Genomic DNA, 17,311 nt, shown 5'->3' with positions numbered 1-17,311 from the left:
TGGCGCAAAAATCTTACAAACTGTAACTTGACCGAACGACTAAGTGGAAGAAATGACGAGTTGTGAAAACACACAGGAAGCTTAGTATTTGGCATTTAACTGAGGCCCTTATCGTTGGCCAGAGTTTCAGTAACTGACTCAAGGACACAGCAGCAGGATTCATACTGACTGTAACAGAGGTACGGCCTGCAGGCTTTTGGTTAAAGGAAAGGATACTGCATGATTCCTCCACAGACAAAAGTCCTTCTGGTTTCCTCACGTCTCGTCAGTACCACTTCAATGGCGCTGTGATTTCTATTTAAGTAACACCTTACACAATGTTTGTCATTCACTTGGTCTTATGAATGACAACGCCTCGAGTCATAATAGCTGGAATGTTAATTGCTGTGCACTTTCATTCTTTCATGTGCACCCCAGCTGACTTTGACCCACTCTGACAAAAAGGTCAGGGAATTTTGAGAAAAGACTACTACTGAGTAACTTCAACCAAATGAAAGTAGTATTCAGTCAGCTCTTCAAAGGCCTGCAGAACACAACGACCATATGAATGATACTATCATACACTGACATCATGGTTTTGTGGAGACTTCTGGTGATATATGGCGATAAACTAGCTAATGATGATCTACATGCTGAACAGAAGATTTTTAACTTGCTTCATGTTGTCTTCACTATGATCCATCTCTAGTAAGAAAGTTGCAGGACAAAACACAGTCAGGGTTGACCAATCACAGTTCTTGCAGTCCCATCATCACTGAGTTACATTTTTAGGGGTGTGTGTTGATTACAACACAGCCTCAGAGCAGCTCTGGAGCCCGTGCACATAGCTGATCTAGGCACACAGAAGTACAAACGTCCAGAAACTTTGGAGTCAAGCAGCAAATGATTCTATTCATTATTGATTAATCTGACGGGAACATCCTGAGTGAATGGATAATTGCTCTGCTATACATCAGTCTGTTTAAAATTCCTGTTGCAGTTTCCCACAGTCCAAAATGATGTCTTCAAATGCCTTGTTTTTTCTAACTAACAGCCCTGTCAACCCAAAGATATTAAGCTTACAATGAAATGAAACAGAAAAATAGCAAACATTTGCATCAGAGATGCTGGAAGCAGAAAACGTTTGATGTTTTCATTGATGCACAAATCATGTCTGCTCTCAAGCTAATGAGATTACACGAATGACACATTTTGATGAATTCAATATTTTTGTGACAAACTTCACACAGAGAATGTGTTGAGTTCAGAGATCTTCTTTAAATTGGAATCGCAAACAGCCTACATAGAATTACTATTAGTGAAACACGGCAGAAAAATAAAGTGGCTAAAAGGTGTGTGTGTGTATAAGAATGTTAAAGCCGTGATGCTATGAGTTTACTCAGCCAAAGACAGATTATTTCTGAGCAAATGTGGGCAAAACTGATACTGACCAACCAAGAGATACGTTTTTCAGTGGAGAGCAGAAGAAAGACTTGACATGGGGTGTACTATCGTGAGGCCTATGGTCACCCTCTCATCATGTTTTGACCTGATGTTAGCTCCACATCAGGTCTACAGAACTGCAGTCTTCAAGTGTCAACACGTATCTCCCATATCCATGTGATGTTGGGTCCACTCCAACTACTGACAGAGGGCAAACTGTGCATTTAAAAGCAATCTGTATGAAATTTCACACCACGATCGCTGAGAAGGCATAAATACAAGGGCACTTGTTTTAATGATTTTAGAACTCGTACAGTGTCATCCTGTATGTATGCAGTGTGAGCAGTTGTTTGTGACAGCTGCAGACTACAGTATGTGCAGCCAGCAAAACACCACACCACCCGGCACAATTTGTCAAGAGTTCTGCCTCATTGTCACTATCGCAGTTTATCACAGTGAATTAGCAGGATAAAGCACCGAAATACTTTCCTGTTGACATATTCACTATGTAAGTCGGAATGGTATGCAAAGTACCTGACAAATTACAGTGACAGGAAACGGAGCAGTGTATGTTTTTCCATGTTACACTTCACTCTGCACTCGGTCTGCCAGGAGGTCTCAGAAGCCAAGGTCTATGGTGTCTGATTGATGAACTCATACTTGAGAAACAACTCTGCAGACGTCTCTATGACTCTCGATGTTCGGAACCTTATCTGTTAGGACACCGTACCACAGCCTCATTCTCACATATCGGGACGCTCAGACTTAAAGTTCCTGTTTCAGCATCTGTGCAGTTCATTTTGGCCCATCAGTTAGTTTAAAAAACCTTTGTGGGTGTAGTTAAAACAACACCTACATTGCTCCAAAAAATAGCAAATGGATAAAGAGTCCAGTCCTGCATTGTTCAGGGCGACAAAGGAGTGTCTTTAAGTGGTTCTTTGGGGAGTAAATTCTGGACCCAGTATGCAGTAAAAGGTTGTTTATGCTATGGTACAAAGCTGATTTATGGGTAAGCTTATTACTTACCCATATTCATGGAGTCTGTTGTTGTTGTTGTTGTTGTTTTTGTTTTTTTTTGGACCTTGATATAATCAATGATAGCCAGTAATACTAAAGAAAGGGATTGGGTCACACTGTCATCCATGACTAAATGTGTAACATTTTCAAAGTTAAAAGAAAGGAACATGCAATTAATCAGGTAAAAAATTCAGCTAATCTGCTTCTTAAAGACTGTGTGGGCCTATTTTGATCAGATTTTACTGACAGTGGCCTGCTGACCTAAGGAAACAGCAGCCACAACTGCTACCAGATCTGGGTTCAAGTGTTCCTGATCAACATTATTTAGACATAAGGTTTCGACCCATTCCATTCGACCCATCCTAACAGAGTGGTGATGATGAACGACATGTTCACTGTGCTCCTCGCTCATCATTCCGCACAACATCTTAACCATCGGGAAATTATATGATATGGTCCGGAAAAGATATGGACAAAGTCAAAAGAGAAAGACAAAAGCCTCTCCAGGGGGGTGTGGATGGATGGCAAAAATACTGTGTGAGGAGAGAGTCAAAGATTGTACTCAGAGTCAAATCTTCAAACATGGACATGAAACACACAATGGCGTCATTCAGCGAGCGTTCACTTCCTGAGGATGTCATTATCTCTGATGTCCATAAATCCACTGAGAAATCATGCAAGTATCATAATAGTCCAGTGTTAGTTATCTGTACATCCATGGGCACACTGCAAACAGCTAATAGCTAATTCAGAATAATTTCCATTCTAATTTGCCAAAATGTAAACAAAATACAGGCTAAAACCTGGGCTCGTAGTAGTAGCACCCTGTAACTGACATTTCAACGGCCCATTTCATGAGCTCTTATGGGGTCTTGCTTTCCTGATGGTTTTAATTTTTCTGTTGTCATATTGGTTCCCAAATAGGCCATTATGTTGCTGTTAGCATATTTCCATCTATCAGATTAGCAAAAACCTTTTTGACTTCGTCCATTTTCACTCAGAAGTCAAATTTCACACCGAGCTGAAAATGCGTAAAGCTGAAGACGAGCAGCACTACACAAGGAAAAAAAAAGTCCGAGATCCAATTTAAAATACAAGGACGTCGCTCAGGAAAGCATTTAAATTACAAGGGAACCAGCTAGTTCACTTGAAAGCAGTTGTAATTATTACTGGGTGGGGTGAAAAATTACCTACATATGTTCTCTGGAGAGGATTAAAATCACTGACCAGAGCAAGTGATGTTAAAATCACCCCTCCTCCTCGAGAGAAACACATCCTGTCCCAATGCTTGTATTATCAACCATAGCATTTTTTTTTTTGTTCTTCTTGTCGTAATTTGAGATTATATTGATAAATAATAAATGTGTCAGATCAGATATGTCGGTCATATTCCATGTCACATCATTTACTCTTCAGTCTTAGCAGCTCATACATTAGAAAGCTAGTTTTGCTTGTTTCACTTCAGTGCACTACACAACAGTTCCACCAGTCACTCGGTGTCAGTACTAATCTAAAACAACTCTGTGTGGTGCAGCCTGTTCTAATTTTGTTAGGGGTACGCTGCAAATCCCCACTTAGTAGAAACTTAAGTTATCACCAGGCCAAGCTTGAACTTAAAAACAGCTCGTGCAACAGGCTCCAGATGTGTGCAGGCAGTCCTGGACAGAGTTGTGGCAACACTTAAAGCTACCACACACAACTGCACAGCACAGTCAATCAGTTAGAGCACACATAATCACAGCCAGTTGGACACAAAAACACACTGGTCAAACTTGTAGCAGAGGATGCTGCAAAAGCAGAAGGAGGTTAGCATAAGCATCAAACTGAAGCTAACATGGCAAAAAATTCATTATCATAGCGCACAACAGAGGTGATCCATAACAAGTTATCAGCTGAAGTTAACAGGGAAGAGATCTCAGCTGTATTTTGAAGATAAAATATGGAATTCATATGTATTCAGGGTTTAAGGTTTAGTTTGTTTTTAGCTTTTAATATAGACAAAAACAGCAGTGATTTGGATTTCAAGTAAAAAGTCTAAATTGTGAACGCCTGCATTTCAAATTAAATCAAATACATCTGAGTAACACTGACATGGCAGGGTGTATCTGTGTGTGTGTGTGTGTATGTGTGTGTGTGTGTGTGTGATTATAGTGTTATAGTGAGGATCTTTTTTAGTTTAAAGTAAGGTAGCTGCGCCTGGGCGGATTTTAACCTACAGCCTTTTATCTTACCAAAGCTAATGCTAAAGATGAATAACTGAAGACAAAGGGCCAGACATGTCTGAATAACACTGCTGAATTAGCTTTTCTTTATGTTTTTAGAGATGACTTAGTACTGACAGTTTAGGAAGTGCTGTTCGGTTTACTTGCTCAAGTCTGCCCCTCGGCCTCTCACTCCCTCTCACGTCTTGAAGTCTTGAAGTAGGACGTAGTACCAAATATTTTAATTAATAATTACTTGTGTTTTGAAACTATATGTGCTGTATTTAAAGTAGCTTTCAGTTTGCGATCGGTATCTTTGTCCAACTAAATTGTCATGACTGGTCCACATGCACACGGGTGTTTTTAAAACAAGGTTTTTCCTCGTTCGTTCTCAAAAAAAAAAAAAAAAAAAAACCCCAACCACACAAGCACTGTTTGAAAAGAAATCTAAATCTTCAATATGAAAACTGACATCTTGTGTTCAGAGCATGCCAAACAAACAGGCGGCAGTATAACCCCATCTTCAACTTAGCAAGTTCTCGAAATATCTATTTTGGGTAAATTAATTGTTATATTATTCAAGTAATAAAGAATGCATCTTAAGAATATTCAGTAAATTTGTCCTTAGTTAATTAACTAATAAAAAAAATTGATTAATCAATAAAAAAAAAAAAAAAAATTAGGTGCAGTCCTCAACATCATACCTGGAGCCGTGTATAGAGAGACTTAACGTTAACCCTCTTTCCCAACAGTCCTGATTATACAGTAGCTAACAAGGCGTCAGTTCATTTGAGTTTTCATGTCCATGTCAGTTTTGATAAGCCTATGCAGTCAGTGTCGAGCGTCAACTAGACAAGCAGTTCACGATAAAGCTGCAACCAGCAATACCAGAGGCCAACCAATCGTCCTGCTCCAATGGGCTCTGGCCTGGTTAGGTAAACAAGGGGTGACATGGAACACATGTTCATTGACAGTAACTTTAAACCTTTTATGGATTTTAATACCGTACTCCAGTCCAACATTAATGGTCTTATAATGGGCAGTTTTTGTTCAAACTGTATCAGAGTTCAAATGAATCCATGTTTCCATCCACTACTATGTGAATATTATGTGAATGTCAGAGTAGAGGGTTTCAAGATAAACATTTGGTGGTGCCAATTCTCCAGATGAGTGCCAGGAAGAGGGCAATATAATGAGATGATGCATTTAAAGGAGAGCCAGTCAAACTATTTCTGTTTAATTCATGTACTGATGTAAAGAAGTCTCTGTCTTCTCAATCACTCCACACAGATCTTATGTTTCACCTGCCACCATGCTTCGTGTCTGTCTGGAGCAGAAGCCTCAGCGACATGTCTCACGTCATGATTCACACAACACATGACACGACTTTTTCCACCTCAAAAATGTGCATTAGGAACAGGTGGCTGGAAAATGCACTTTAAGAACTAACCTCATAGTTTGCCAGACAGCTTAAAGGGATCCTAAAGTATTGTGCTTCCATAAATCTGGGGGACTCACAAGTCATCAAAATCAAAGAGGCAGAGTGTCTGCTGCAGATACCAAGAGATCCTGACCTCTAGTCCCCAAGATGTCTTAAGATCCAAAAACAAAACACAAAACAAAAATCCTACAGGTCCCATAATGCAACTCGTTAAAACCAGAATTCATTTGGACTTCTCTGACTGGCATATGCCACATCATTTCCACTGTTATTTATTCTCCACGACCAAGCTGAGATGACCTTGAAGATATCGTATCTCAGACTTCACATACCTCCTCCAGAACACCAGAGGACATTAGACAACTGTTTTTAACGGCTGAGTGGTGCTCAACTAGCTCTTCAGGATTAGGAAATGAAAAATCTCCCCTTTACATTGGCCAAATGTTGAAGTCCTGCCTTGCTGTTTGCCTGTTGGTCGACGTGTCTGTCTGCCTGTTTATGTGAGAGCTGAGCAGTTATCAACCATAATCCGCCTCAATGACTGAAGAACTGCAGTCAATCACAGCTTTTATCTGAGTGACAGGAGTAGATTTTCCAACCAGCATCTCTTCCCTTATGAGATCCACTGCTGAGAAGAGAAAAATTAACTTGTGACCGTTACTGAATATTGCAACTGCTAGATTAATTAACATAATTGCTGTTGTTAGTACTGCAATTTCTTTTGGGGGGGATTTTGAAGGGTGCATTATGCATGATTGCAATTATGCAATCACAAATTTCATTGTACTGTAATAGTCACAACTAAATACTTCCACATGTGACAAGGAAGTAGCTATGGTTCACTGATGGTCCAATGTGAGCTGATGCAAATCTGTGGGATATATAAACGGAGCAATAGACGTGATGTAAGCAGCCTTTTGTCAGATTCAATATCACACTGTGAAAAAGTGTAACTGTTCTTGTCATGTTGTTTTGCTAATTTAATGGTCTGTCTTGGAAGAATAAGTGAGAGCTGCCGCTCAGCAACAGACTCATTAAGCAGGTTCAGCAGCACACACACACACACACAGAAATATACAGGCAAAGGCCGGCTGTTGGACTGACGATGGCCAGTTAGAAAATATATTGCCCGACCCTGGAAAACTATCGCTTTCAAGATTTTACTCATTTCACCACATGGATAAGAATATGTCGGTGATGCTGATAACGTCACACCATAGCCTCACCAATTCACTTAACCAAACTGATGTATGGCTAAAGCACTATCTCCGCCCAGAGAAAATGAATTTCAGAATGTAACAAGATTCTCCAACCAGAACAATAAGTGAGTCCTGTACAACTACAAGCATATCTGCCTGTATTTGCATGTCAAACACACACTTGCCAATTTACATAGCCGACGGCATCATAAGCAGCAGCACCAACTAGAGCAGTACTGGAGGACTGGCTGCGCTGGTATCATAACAGACTGGTAACTCCTTTGAAGTCACACTTTTGGTTTGGTTATTAGCAGATATTACAGAGAGTTATTGATACCAACTACTGCATTCGTAAATAAAATTATTCACACCAATAAAATTCATTTGAATTAATAATAATGGGCCAATGATACAGTAAAACTTATGCAACAATGAAGCTCACAGTAACACACTGTCATTAACCTGTCTCTGCTCAGACAATAGCCTCGAGCACAGATTTTCTTCAAGCTCAGATGGTGATGGGGCCGTTCTGTTGCTCAGTTGGTGGTTTAACGGGAGGCTGATCCTTGTAGGCAGTGGAAAAAAGAGCAGAGAGTCGATGTAATTGAAGTAAGAGTAAATCCGAAACTTCCTCCTGCAGGCACAGTAAGATCACTGGTTACTCAAACAGTCTTATCCTGCGAGTTAAAGGAGTGTTGCCTCAGCTACTTAAAGCACAAAGGTTTGATTGTGGACGAGGTAGCTCCTGTAGCAACTTCACGTCATAGTGGAAAGGCAAGGTGGGGCAGAGAACGTTGATCCTTACATCCTTGATGAAGTCATGGCCATGTCATGGAGAGTCAAGCGAAAACTTACAATCCTGACGACCTGACAGAATTTTATATTTTCATCGCTATAACACCAACTCCACTAACACAAAGAGATGTGTATGCATGTTCTTAGGCTATGTGCCTGTGCTAATCAGGGCCAATACAAAGCAGCTTCCTTCAAAACTGAAGCTTATATGTCTGTTTACGATGTTAACAGAGTGAAAAGAGGTAGAAGCATTTTCAAAAATAATGTTTTGAGTGGAATATTTGAAGTATTTATGTAATACCCTGATATAACAGTCACCATAAAAAACAAACAAACAAAAAAATACTGTGATATAAATTTTAGGTCATATCTTCCTCTTCTGTAGCATTGTATGTCATGCATCCCCTGCTCATGTCACGAGCGTTGTTCCATTTTTATGTCTCGTTCCATAACATCCTCTCCTTAACGTATCTTAGACACTGTATTATAACACGAGATGTACATTTTCCAGCAGACTGGAAATACATCTGCAACACAATTGGACATGAATTATTTAAAACAAATGGGACATGCCTAATGATGTAATTTCAGTGTAGTGTAGTTGCTTAGATTGATTAGTGTAAAGAAGCCCAATATGATGCATTATTGGTCTGGACACATAAAAAGTAGTCCTTGATGGACATTCAATGGACCATGTTTCAGTTAGTCCATTAAGCTCTGACAAGATTTGGAGCAGGAGGCAGATGAGAGCTCACATTTGAATGAGGGCCACATTTAATAGTTGTGTGTCAAGCAGTCAATCAAATCTTCATAAATCACTGTGGATACTAGTCCTGATTATAATAATAGGTCACATATTATGTGGTTACATATTCCATAATGAAATGTTTCTGAGGTGGCACTGTTGGGAACATACTGCACTGCCTATTTTGCAGTTTTGTTTTGTTTTTTTGAAGTGAAGCTCTTGCAGAAGCATACATTAACATAGTAACACATGGCTCAAGGAGATACACTTTTAGACTACATGTATCTCAGTGGATAAATGCAACTGGTAGGCTTAAAGCAGGCCAGAGGAGCAAGATACAGTGATGGGTTTTTTTTTGTCACTTTTTGAAATAAGCTGAAAATAGTGTGGATTTAATGACTTCATGAGCTATATGGAAGTTCATCAAAGAAGAAAATAATCTGTGAAGTATGGTACGGTACGGTTATTTAAAACCATCTCTTAATTGAATTTACCATGCAGTTGCCGTACAGTGATTTATACCATTACTGTCATATAAAATTACACATGCATGAAAGAAGACTTTGGCCACAGCTACACACACCGTTTCTACAAAGACACGTCAAAAAATTTAGAAGGGCCATGGCCAATTACATTTGATTACATACTGAATGTGATATTTTAATGTTACAATTGAATGAAGTCTGAATATTCTTAATTTAATCATTTTTCAGACTTCAACCTTCAATACAGCTGTCTGTGGGAATCAATGGGAAAAGGAATGAAAGCAACAGGAGGTAGTTAACACAAAGTGGCAATACTCACGTCAATATATTTAGGGTTTTTTTTTTTTGCCTTTTATCTCACTAACTCCTTCAATATTGAGGTTCTGGCAATAGCGAGTTCAATCTGTTATTTATTTTAAAGACATTAATATTTGAAATATTGATGTGTTGTTTTCAAGGGATGCAAATACAATTATTTTTATTATTGATTAATCTGCTGGTTATTATCTTGATTAATCGTTTGGTCTACAAACAGGGGAGTACAATGCAGCATATATGTCATATATGTTACAAAAAAAAGTCAGTCAGTCTGTCCGGCTGAAATTACGTTAATTAAATAGCATGCATGTGACCCAGCTCTGTGACACGTGTGCGTGAGACAGTCAGGAACAGAGCTAAAACACTCGTCTGGATGGAGACTGTTTTCGTTTAAAAATGAAAATGTATTAGTGTGAATGTGGCCAGAGCTGCTCGTCTGTGTGAAGTCACGGTGAATCATTGCCCCGTCGCCGTGCTTCTTGGTAGATGTGTCCCTCGTGCACTTAAAAATCATGTCCCTGACTGCAGAGGTCTGTCCACAATTAAAATCATCATAACTCACTGAATTTTCTATTTCGATTTAAAAATTGTATTCTGCTACAAATGCCAGACATGTATTTATGACAAAAGACACTTGGTTGAATTAAAAATACAAGTTTTCAAACCAAAACACATCATCTCATGTCTAAGTATGTTCTTTGTTCTGACTGCATGTAAAGTGGCTACCGGGACATGATTTTGTTTACAAATTTGGAATAAATAAAGATTATGTCTTTAAATAAAAAAGACTAATTGACAACAAACACTAAAGTTAAAAGATAAAGTAAATTTGTGGCCAGGCCTCACAGTTGTGCTTTTAATTTCATTTACAGTGAAATATTCACATTGAGCTAATTTACATTTTAAGTTAACACATTAATAATTCACACAAATTTAGCTCTAATCTCATGTAAATATAGAATAGACTGATGATGATTAACTGATATGATTTTCAGCATCTTACTGATAATAAAAATGCTCATCTTTTTGTTCTTAGCTCTACTCGGGATCAGGACAGTCGTGTTACCTGAAAGTAAGGATCATTTATTGTGATATTTCAAATTCAACATGTTTGTAACACTATAATATTATAAAATAACTCTGCAACTCTGACATTTCCTGTTACTTGGTTTTGGCATTTCTTACTGAGTGTATCAATGAGTGAGCTGAGCTCAGTGACACAGGGGCATGGGACTGGGAGTGGGACAGAGAATACAGGGCCCTCACATGAGGACAGCACACAAAGATACTGAGTGAATATCCATGGAACAAAAAAACTTTACAGATACATGTATATATATATTTCTGTATATATATTATACTGTATGATCGATATCAATTTAATATAAATAGTATTGTAAGTATGATGATATAAATTAAGAAAGACCGCTAATTTGAAGCGTAATTTATGGATGTTCTGTATAATATAATATATGTAAGAGGTGTTACGTCCCTGCAATTTACCATTATGGGCAAATAAAGAAAATGTTTCTTGTTAAGGTTTGGATGGTGCTCTGTATCCAACATTCATGTCCTTTGCCAGTCACGTGCCTGTTTCAGAGATCTGTGCGACAAAACTTTCAACCGCTGTAGCACAAGTGCTATGTGCAAAAAAAGTTACCTTAACAGTCCTGATAAAGCATGAGAGAAAACCCCTCACAATGCTCTAAAGCACAAGGTGACATCTTCTAATGGAACGGTCCAAAATCAGTCCCCCCCCCCCCCCCCCCCAAAAAAAAAAGATATTCAAGATACTGTAATGCAAAACCAAGAAAAGCAGCAAATTCTCACACTTAAAAAACCACCATCAAATATCTGACATCTTTGCTTAAAAAGGAAAAATGAAACGATTAATGAATTATCAAAATGCCATTTTAATGTTTTTTGATCAACCATTTGATTAATCGTTACAGCTGCACAGCGCACGAGTTAGGCCTGCACTGAAATGAGTAAAGCAGTGTAGATACATGATATTTGACACGAGCAGCTCTGTAAAAAAACGTAACCTGCATCACAACCAGCGTTCCTATAATATTTTGTATATAGTCTGTTGTAGGATGCATGTCACCGTGGAACTGTTCGTGCATGCAGACAAAATACTACATAACAATCAAACGCGGCTGCTTCTCCCTGCTTTCTGCATGCTGAAGATCTGGCACCTGGTTGCTACAATTTTACCAAGTCCCACCCTAACACCCTGCATGCTGTTATTGGCTGGGGGGGCTACACCCACTGCCCAAAGGTTGACACCCAAAAACATCGTGAACGCAGCAAAAAATACAGGCAGAGGGTCTCTGCAGTTACAGATACCGCCAACCCCCCAATGCTCCCCCCACGTCCCCTCAACACCGACACCGGGGTGCACGCTGCCACACACAGACAAGGCCCAGAACTAACACCCGCCAAGTGCCAAATGTCGGTAGATTTTCCGTTTGGCGAGTAAAATCTCATTACTGAAAGTGCAATAAAAGTTTTGTGAAATGCCACTAAGAGTACTTTATGTCTCTGATTAGTACTGAAAATATTTTTAATAAGAAGTTTCATAATAACTTTCATAATCATCTGAAGTTTTGAAGCTTTAAACTATTTGGTACAGCACTGGTTTATTCACGGAAACCTGTAATCTACACTGTACTTTTAATAACGTTTGAATAAAATAATAATAATCATTAAAAAAAGGGAATAAAATAATTAAAATGACTGCTCTTAAATAGTCAACTTGAAGAGCTGAATTGAATCAATTACATGGAATAATTTACTGAGAAATAGTGTGACAGTGTCTTACAGGCCTGACTGGAGCAGAAACTCTGGGGTCTGACGTCATGTCAGGCGTCACCATAGCTTCAGGGCGTCCATCTAGATTTGAAAGCAGCCAAACAAGTTCCAGCAAACACACCACAGGGGTAACTGGTTAACATGGGTGCTGTAGCAAACAGGTCCCGAGGCTAAATTATTAATGACTGTACTGTTAATCCACTCCACCAACATTACCGGTTCTGCTCTTAGTTTTGGAGAAACTCAAGAGTCCAGAGTGCAGGATTTAGCGGCATCTAGTGGTGAGGTTGCAGACTGCAACCAAATGAATACCCCTCGCCTCAACCTCCCCTACAGTTGCTGTGAAAAATGCACAAGGCCGTCTGTAGAGCCAGTGTTTGGTTTGTCCTTTCTGGGCTACTGTAGAAACATGACGCTGCAACATGGGCGACTCCGTGGAAGTGGATCCACTCTCTCTGTAGATATAAAGAGCTTCATTTACTGGTGATTGGGCAGCACCTGAGAAGTTTATTATGCATATGGGATGGGGGAGAGGAGGGTGCTTGCTTGGTGGGCTGGTTAAGGGACCCCCCCCGGTCCACGCTTGGCGGCGCCCTTGAATAAATCCCCCTAAATGTTCCACACTGGACCTTTCAGAAAATAGATTTCCTATTTATCTAGGCTGCATAAACGTTGTCTTGCACCTTCTAGCTCACCAACTCCGTCTCTAATTTGCAAAAAGATGAAGTCATTCGTCTATGATGCATTTTTGCTATTCCCAACCCAAAAGAGAGATCTTTCTCTGAGCCTGCCCTGCTGGATGTTCGAGGGGCGGGGGCCAGCTCTGTCTGCCTCTCTCTCTCTCTCTCTCTGTCTCACACAGACATGCACACACACACCCTGCTCTTGGTGAGAATGGCGGAGAGATCTAAATGCTCAGAAGTCGACGATGACACGAGTGAAACAATCTTTTGCGTGTAAAGGCAGAAATACCAGCAATCTTTCAAAACATCTAACAAAAGTGCATCACATACGGGCAGAGAAATGCAGGTTTCGACTGCCTAACTCGTAGTTCATCCCCATCCACTGAAGGTATATTACGTACAGCATGCTTACAGCCAGAGCCCACGCAGTTAACTCAATTCTATAAACATGGGTTAATGATTGAAAGTAACCCTTAGCTAACTGATTGTTTAGCTATAAATATGGGTGTGTTTGTAAATTCAATGTGAAATGGTCAAAGTATCATCCAAACTGTTGTTCAGATATAGAGAAATGTTAATTCTGTTAATAATTTGTTTCCTTTTTTCTCTTAAAATCAACCAAAAGAACCAATACACAGCATCAATAAGAGCATTGTTAAAATCTAATCAATACCCATCCCTTGCAATTGCATCGAACATTCAGTGCTGATGCTTTCCAGCTGTTTGCCTCCTGCCACAAACTGTTCCTGCATGTATACAAATTACATTATTTTATAAATCTGTTCTATTAAACGTGCAGTGATACATATTCTGTCGGCTGCGCTGTTGCAAACACGAGCCTTGAAGATGTCCACACATGCTCCCACAAACCAGCAGCAAATAGGCAGACTGAACGACCTTAAATACCCTCAGCTGAGAACCGATGCTGCCTTCAGCAGCTCCTTGGAAACTCTCCTATTATATCATGTAAATATGAGCTGTCATGCATTTGAGCACTTCTGGTTAAAAAATAAAAATGGCAGTAATGTATCTAAAAGATTTTTATATACTAATGTCATTTTTATGAGTAGAGATAAATGTGCAAAAATCTAAAATGTTAAATGTCAAAATGTGTCTTTGAAATATTAATATCAATATCATCTGAACGTGATTTTTTCTTAAAATACAAAATTGATATGATACTTGATTGACAGGTCACAGTCACTCCCAGTGAAATCAGAAGCTGATGATGGCCTGTGGTTGAAATGCTTTGTCTGTTGCTCTGTTTGACAAATAAATGTAAAAATGTCTGGTCTTCTGACTTTTTTTTGGCACTGAGGAAGACAATGTTCTTGTATGACATCATAAACACTACTAATAACACTAGCTGCTGTCTTCGTTTCAATGCCATCCGTCCTCTATACTTCACATCTCGACACCCCCCCACCATCCAAAAAACTCCCACAGTCATCTTGCCGGATCGTTCATGCACGAGTGCATGTGCATTTTCTGACAGCCTTTGAAGGCATCATTCTCTGCTTATTATGGTAACATGTCACCTACGATGGTGCAAACAACGGCAAGGCATAGAGGACAGTTCAGATTTATTTGTGAAAAGGCCTGGCTAACTTTTCACTCATAAACAAATTTTCCCGAGGACTCATGCCACATATTTTGTCAAAGGACCCAATAGCAAACAAGTCAGACTTACGTTTGTGCAATATCAGTGACATAACACTGAACTGTCATGTTCAGAAGTCCAACCTTTAAGGTCACTAATGCACTGGGAAAAGATTGCTTATTTTGCATGCCAGATGTTGATCGAGCGCTTCAGTGAAGTTGATGTTGCCAAAGCGAAAGCAAAGGTTACATCAGAATGGTGAGCTGAAAAGACATTTCTGACATATATCTCAGGCCACAGCTGGAAGTGTGAAGCAGACCCTGCAAGACGAGTATAATCAGAACCTAGTTGGACCCACTATGCGACGAGGGAAACGATAACTTGGGTCCATAAACCAACTCCCTTAAGTCTAGTCAGGGAACGTGTTGTTGTTCTCTAGCTCTGACAGAACCTCGAGCCAAATATCAATCAATTTAATACGCTCTCGCTCTTTTATTACAACTAACAAGCTATTAAAAGGATTTGTAAGTACGTGTCTGAATTATTACGTGGCAGTGTTCAATTCGGCTTGAATAAAATCAATCAGAAATTGAAAACGATTTAAACTTTTTTGATCAATTCTCCTTTCATTCCTGCCATCTCATCCCGACTCAACACCACCGTGGGCGTCAGGAAGCAGTGTTAACCAATTATAAAGTTTAAATATTACAGGATAAAAATACTACTTGCTGCATAAATTGTACTCCGAATTGTCAGAACGACTCATAGGATTGTGGAGAGCTCTAAGTCATGTTCATCCAGGTGTGAGCCGTCTGCCGATTAGCAAGGCAGCACTGAATTGCAGAAATTTTGAATGAAGTTTGGCAAACACTGTTCCCTCCATAGGACATAAATAACACATTGGTGGGCATGTTAAAAGCACTGAAATTAATATGAACATTTAGCTCAGGCAGCGCAACGTACGGCCACCTAGCTGCCGGACTGTCAAGCACCCAGTTTTTGGAGGGGCTGTCACTGGCTACACTGTTGTCAAAAATATCCCAAAAAATGAAACATACCGCATATGCAAGACGAACCTCGTATCCAAATATTATTTGGAGTCCCAGTCCCTGTGCATTCCTCCTCACCTGGAATCAGTGTCGATCTCCGTCGGCTAAACTGAACGGGACACAGCGCCAGGGTTTAACCTGAAATGACCCGCGCTGGTGCAAATCAGGCGAGAGCTCTGCGTGTGTGTCTGAGCGACGTTATGTACAATATCAGTGAGGAGTGAGAGGAGTGTGGGCTCGCAGCGTCCGCGGCGGTCACACTCTGTGCTATGAACGCAAAAACTTCAACATGGAGCCGAAAACAAACCTTAAAAAGCGACACACTCATGAAACTGACAATTGTAGCACTCCGACTGATCGCTACGGGGAATCAGAGAGCCGATCCACGGTCAGGAACCGAGCAAAATAAGCCTCGCCCTTATTACAAACTCCCAAGTTTTTTTTTTTCTTTTCTTTTCTTTTTTCGATGGCGGTTGGCTGTCTTTACAGTAGGCCTGGTACATGCCGACAGCAGAAAACAACTTACTGTGTGTGTGTGTGTGTGTGTGTGTGTGAGTGTGAGTGTGTTCAAGGAAAGCAGAAGGAGGATTTGGATGAAATTATTAGTGTTATTATTGTTATTTTTATTTAGTTCAAGGCTATATCATTTCTTTTAATATTATTACCATTTATTTAAATTTGTTTTTAATGTATTTCACATTCCTTCAGATTTCAGATTTTTGTTTTCATTTTTTATTTTTTTATTTTTTACAGATTGCGTGTGTGCCTGTGTACGTGCATGTGCACACAACAAATCCTAACCGACAAAAATACTTAATGTAGGTCGCCAAAGTAATAGTGTCGGTCAGTATTTGTGCATTGGCCCCACATTAAGAACGGGCTGAAATGTGGGTCCTAGTCTGGTTTGTGCATGGGTTTCATGGTGATCCCAAAAGGCCTTCATGTGGGATTTGACTTGGTTATTTATACAGGACTTATGTGGGCCCCTCCTTTTATAAGGCGGGGCTCATATAGGTCTACGTGGTTGACACCTGTGCCACATGCAAGCTTGTATGCAACCCATTTGGGCCCCACCTTCAGCCCTTGGAAGCCCAAAGACAGTGACAGACAACCATTTACATTCACATTCACACTCATCTGAAAATACAATACTACAGAATTGCTTTCCATAAGTAAAATGTATGGCAGCATTCAAGAAACACATTTAAGCCACATTTAGCAGACCCAGAATAAATCACAGTTGTTCTGAATGCAACATTGTCTCTACTATATTAATAATATAACAATAGTAAACGTTATTTATATGGCACCATTCATACAAGAATTGAAGATCAAAGTGCGTCACATCAAAGAAGTCACATGTGCAAAGTGCTTCATATAAAAAAGACATAGCTTGAACATAAAAACAGCACTGTTGAATTATGTAAAATAAGGTGGAGAGTAAAACCCACCTGATAACAGGATAACAGGAACAATAAGATCAAAAGTAGAATTAATGAGAATGCATAACACGAGATGGAAAATGAAACACATGGAATAACA

At 39.6% G+C, this 17,311-nt stretch overlaps 1 protein-coding gene across 4 annotated transcripts in view; it reads right to left on the bottom strand.

The window, feature by feature from the left end:
* The window catches only part of thrb (thyroid hormone receptor beta), a 109,447-nt gene extending 93,283 nt beyond the window's left edge, over positions 1-16,164 (bottom strand). For 2 of the 4 annotated variants that reach the window (XM_076753785.1, XM_076753787.1), the window contains exon 1: positions 15,779-16,146. The gene's annotated coding sequence lies outside the window, so the exon portion shown is untranslated. Of the gene's footprint in view, positions 1-15,778 lie in introns of all 4 variants that reach the window. The other 2 variants (XM_076753788.1, XM_076753786.1) reach the window with 2 other exon arrangements.
* Between the last annotated feature and the right edge of the window lie 1,147 nt (positions 16,165-17,311).

This window comes from Chaetodon auriga, chromosome 17 (assembly GCF_051107435.1).
Source record: "Chaetodon auriga isolate fChaAug3 chromosome 17, fChaAug3.hap1, whole genome shotgun sequence".
NCBI classification, from domain to species: domain Eukaryota; kingdom Metazoa; phylum Chordata; class Actinopteri; order Chaetodontiformes; family Chaetodontidae; genus Chaetodon; species Chaetodon auriga.
Note: the sequence above shows the minus strand (reverse complement) of the source record. Positions and strands in the feature narration are given on the sequence as shown.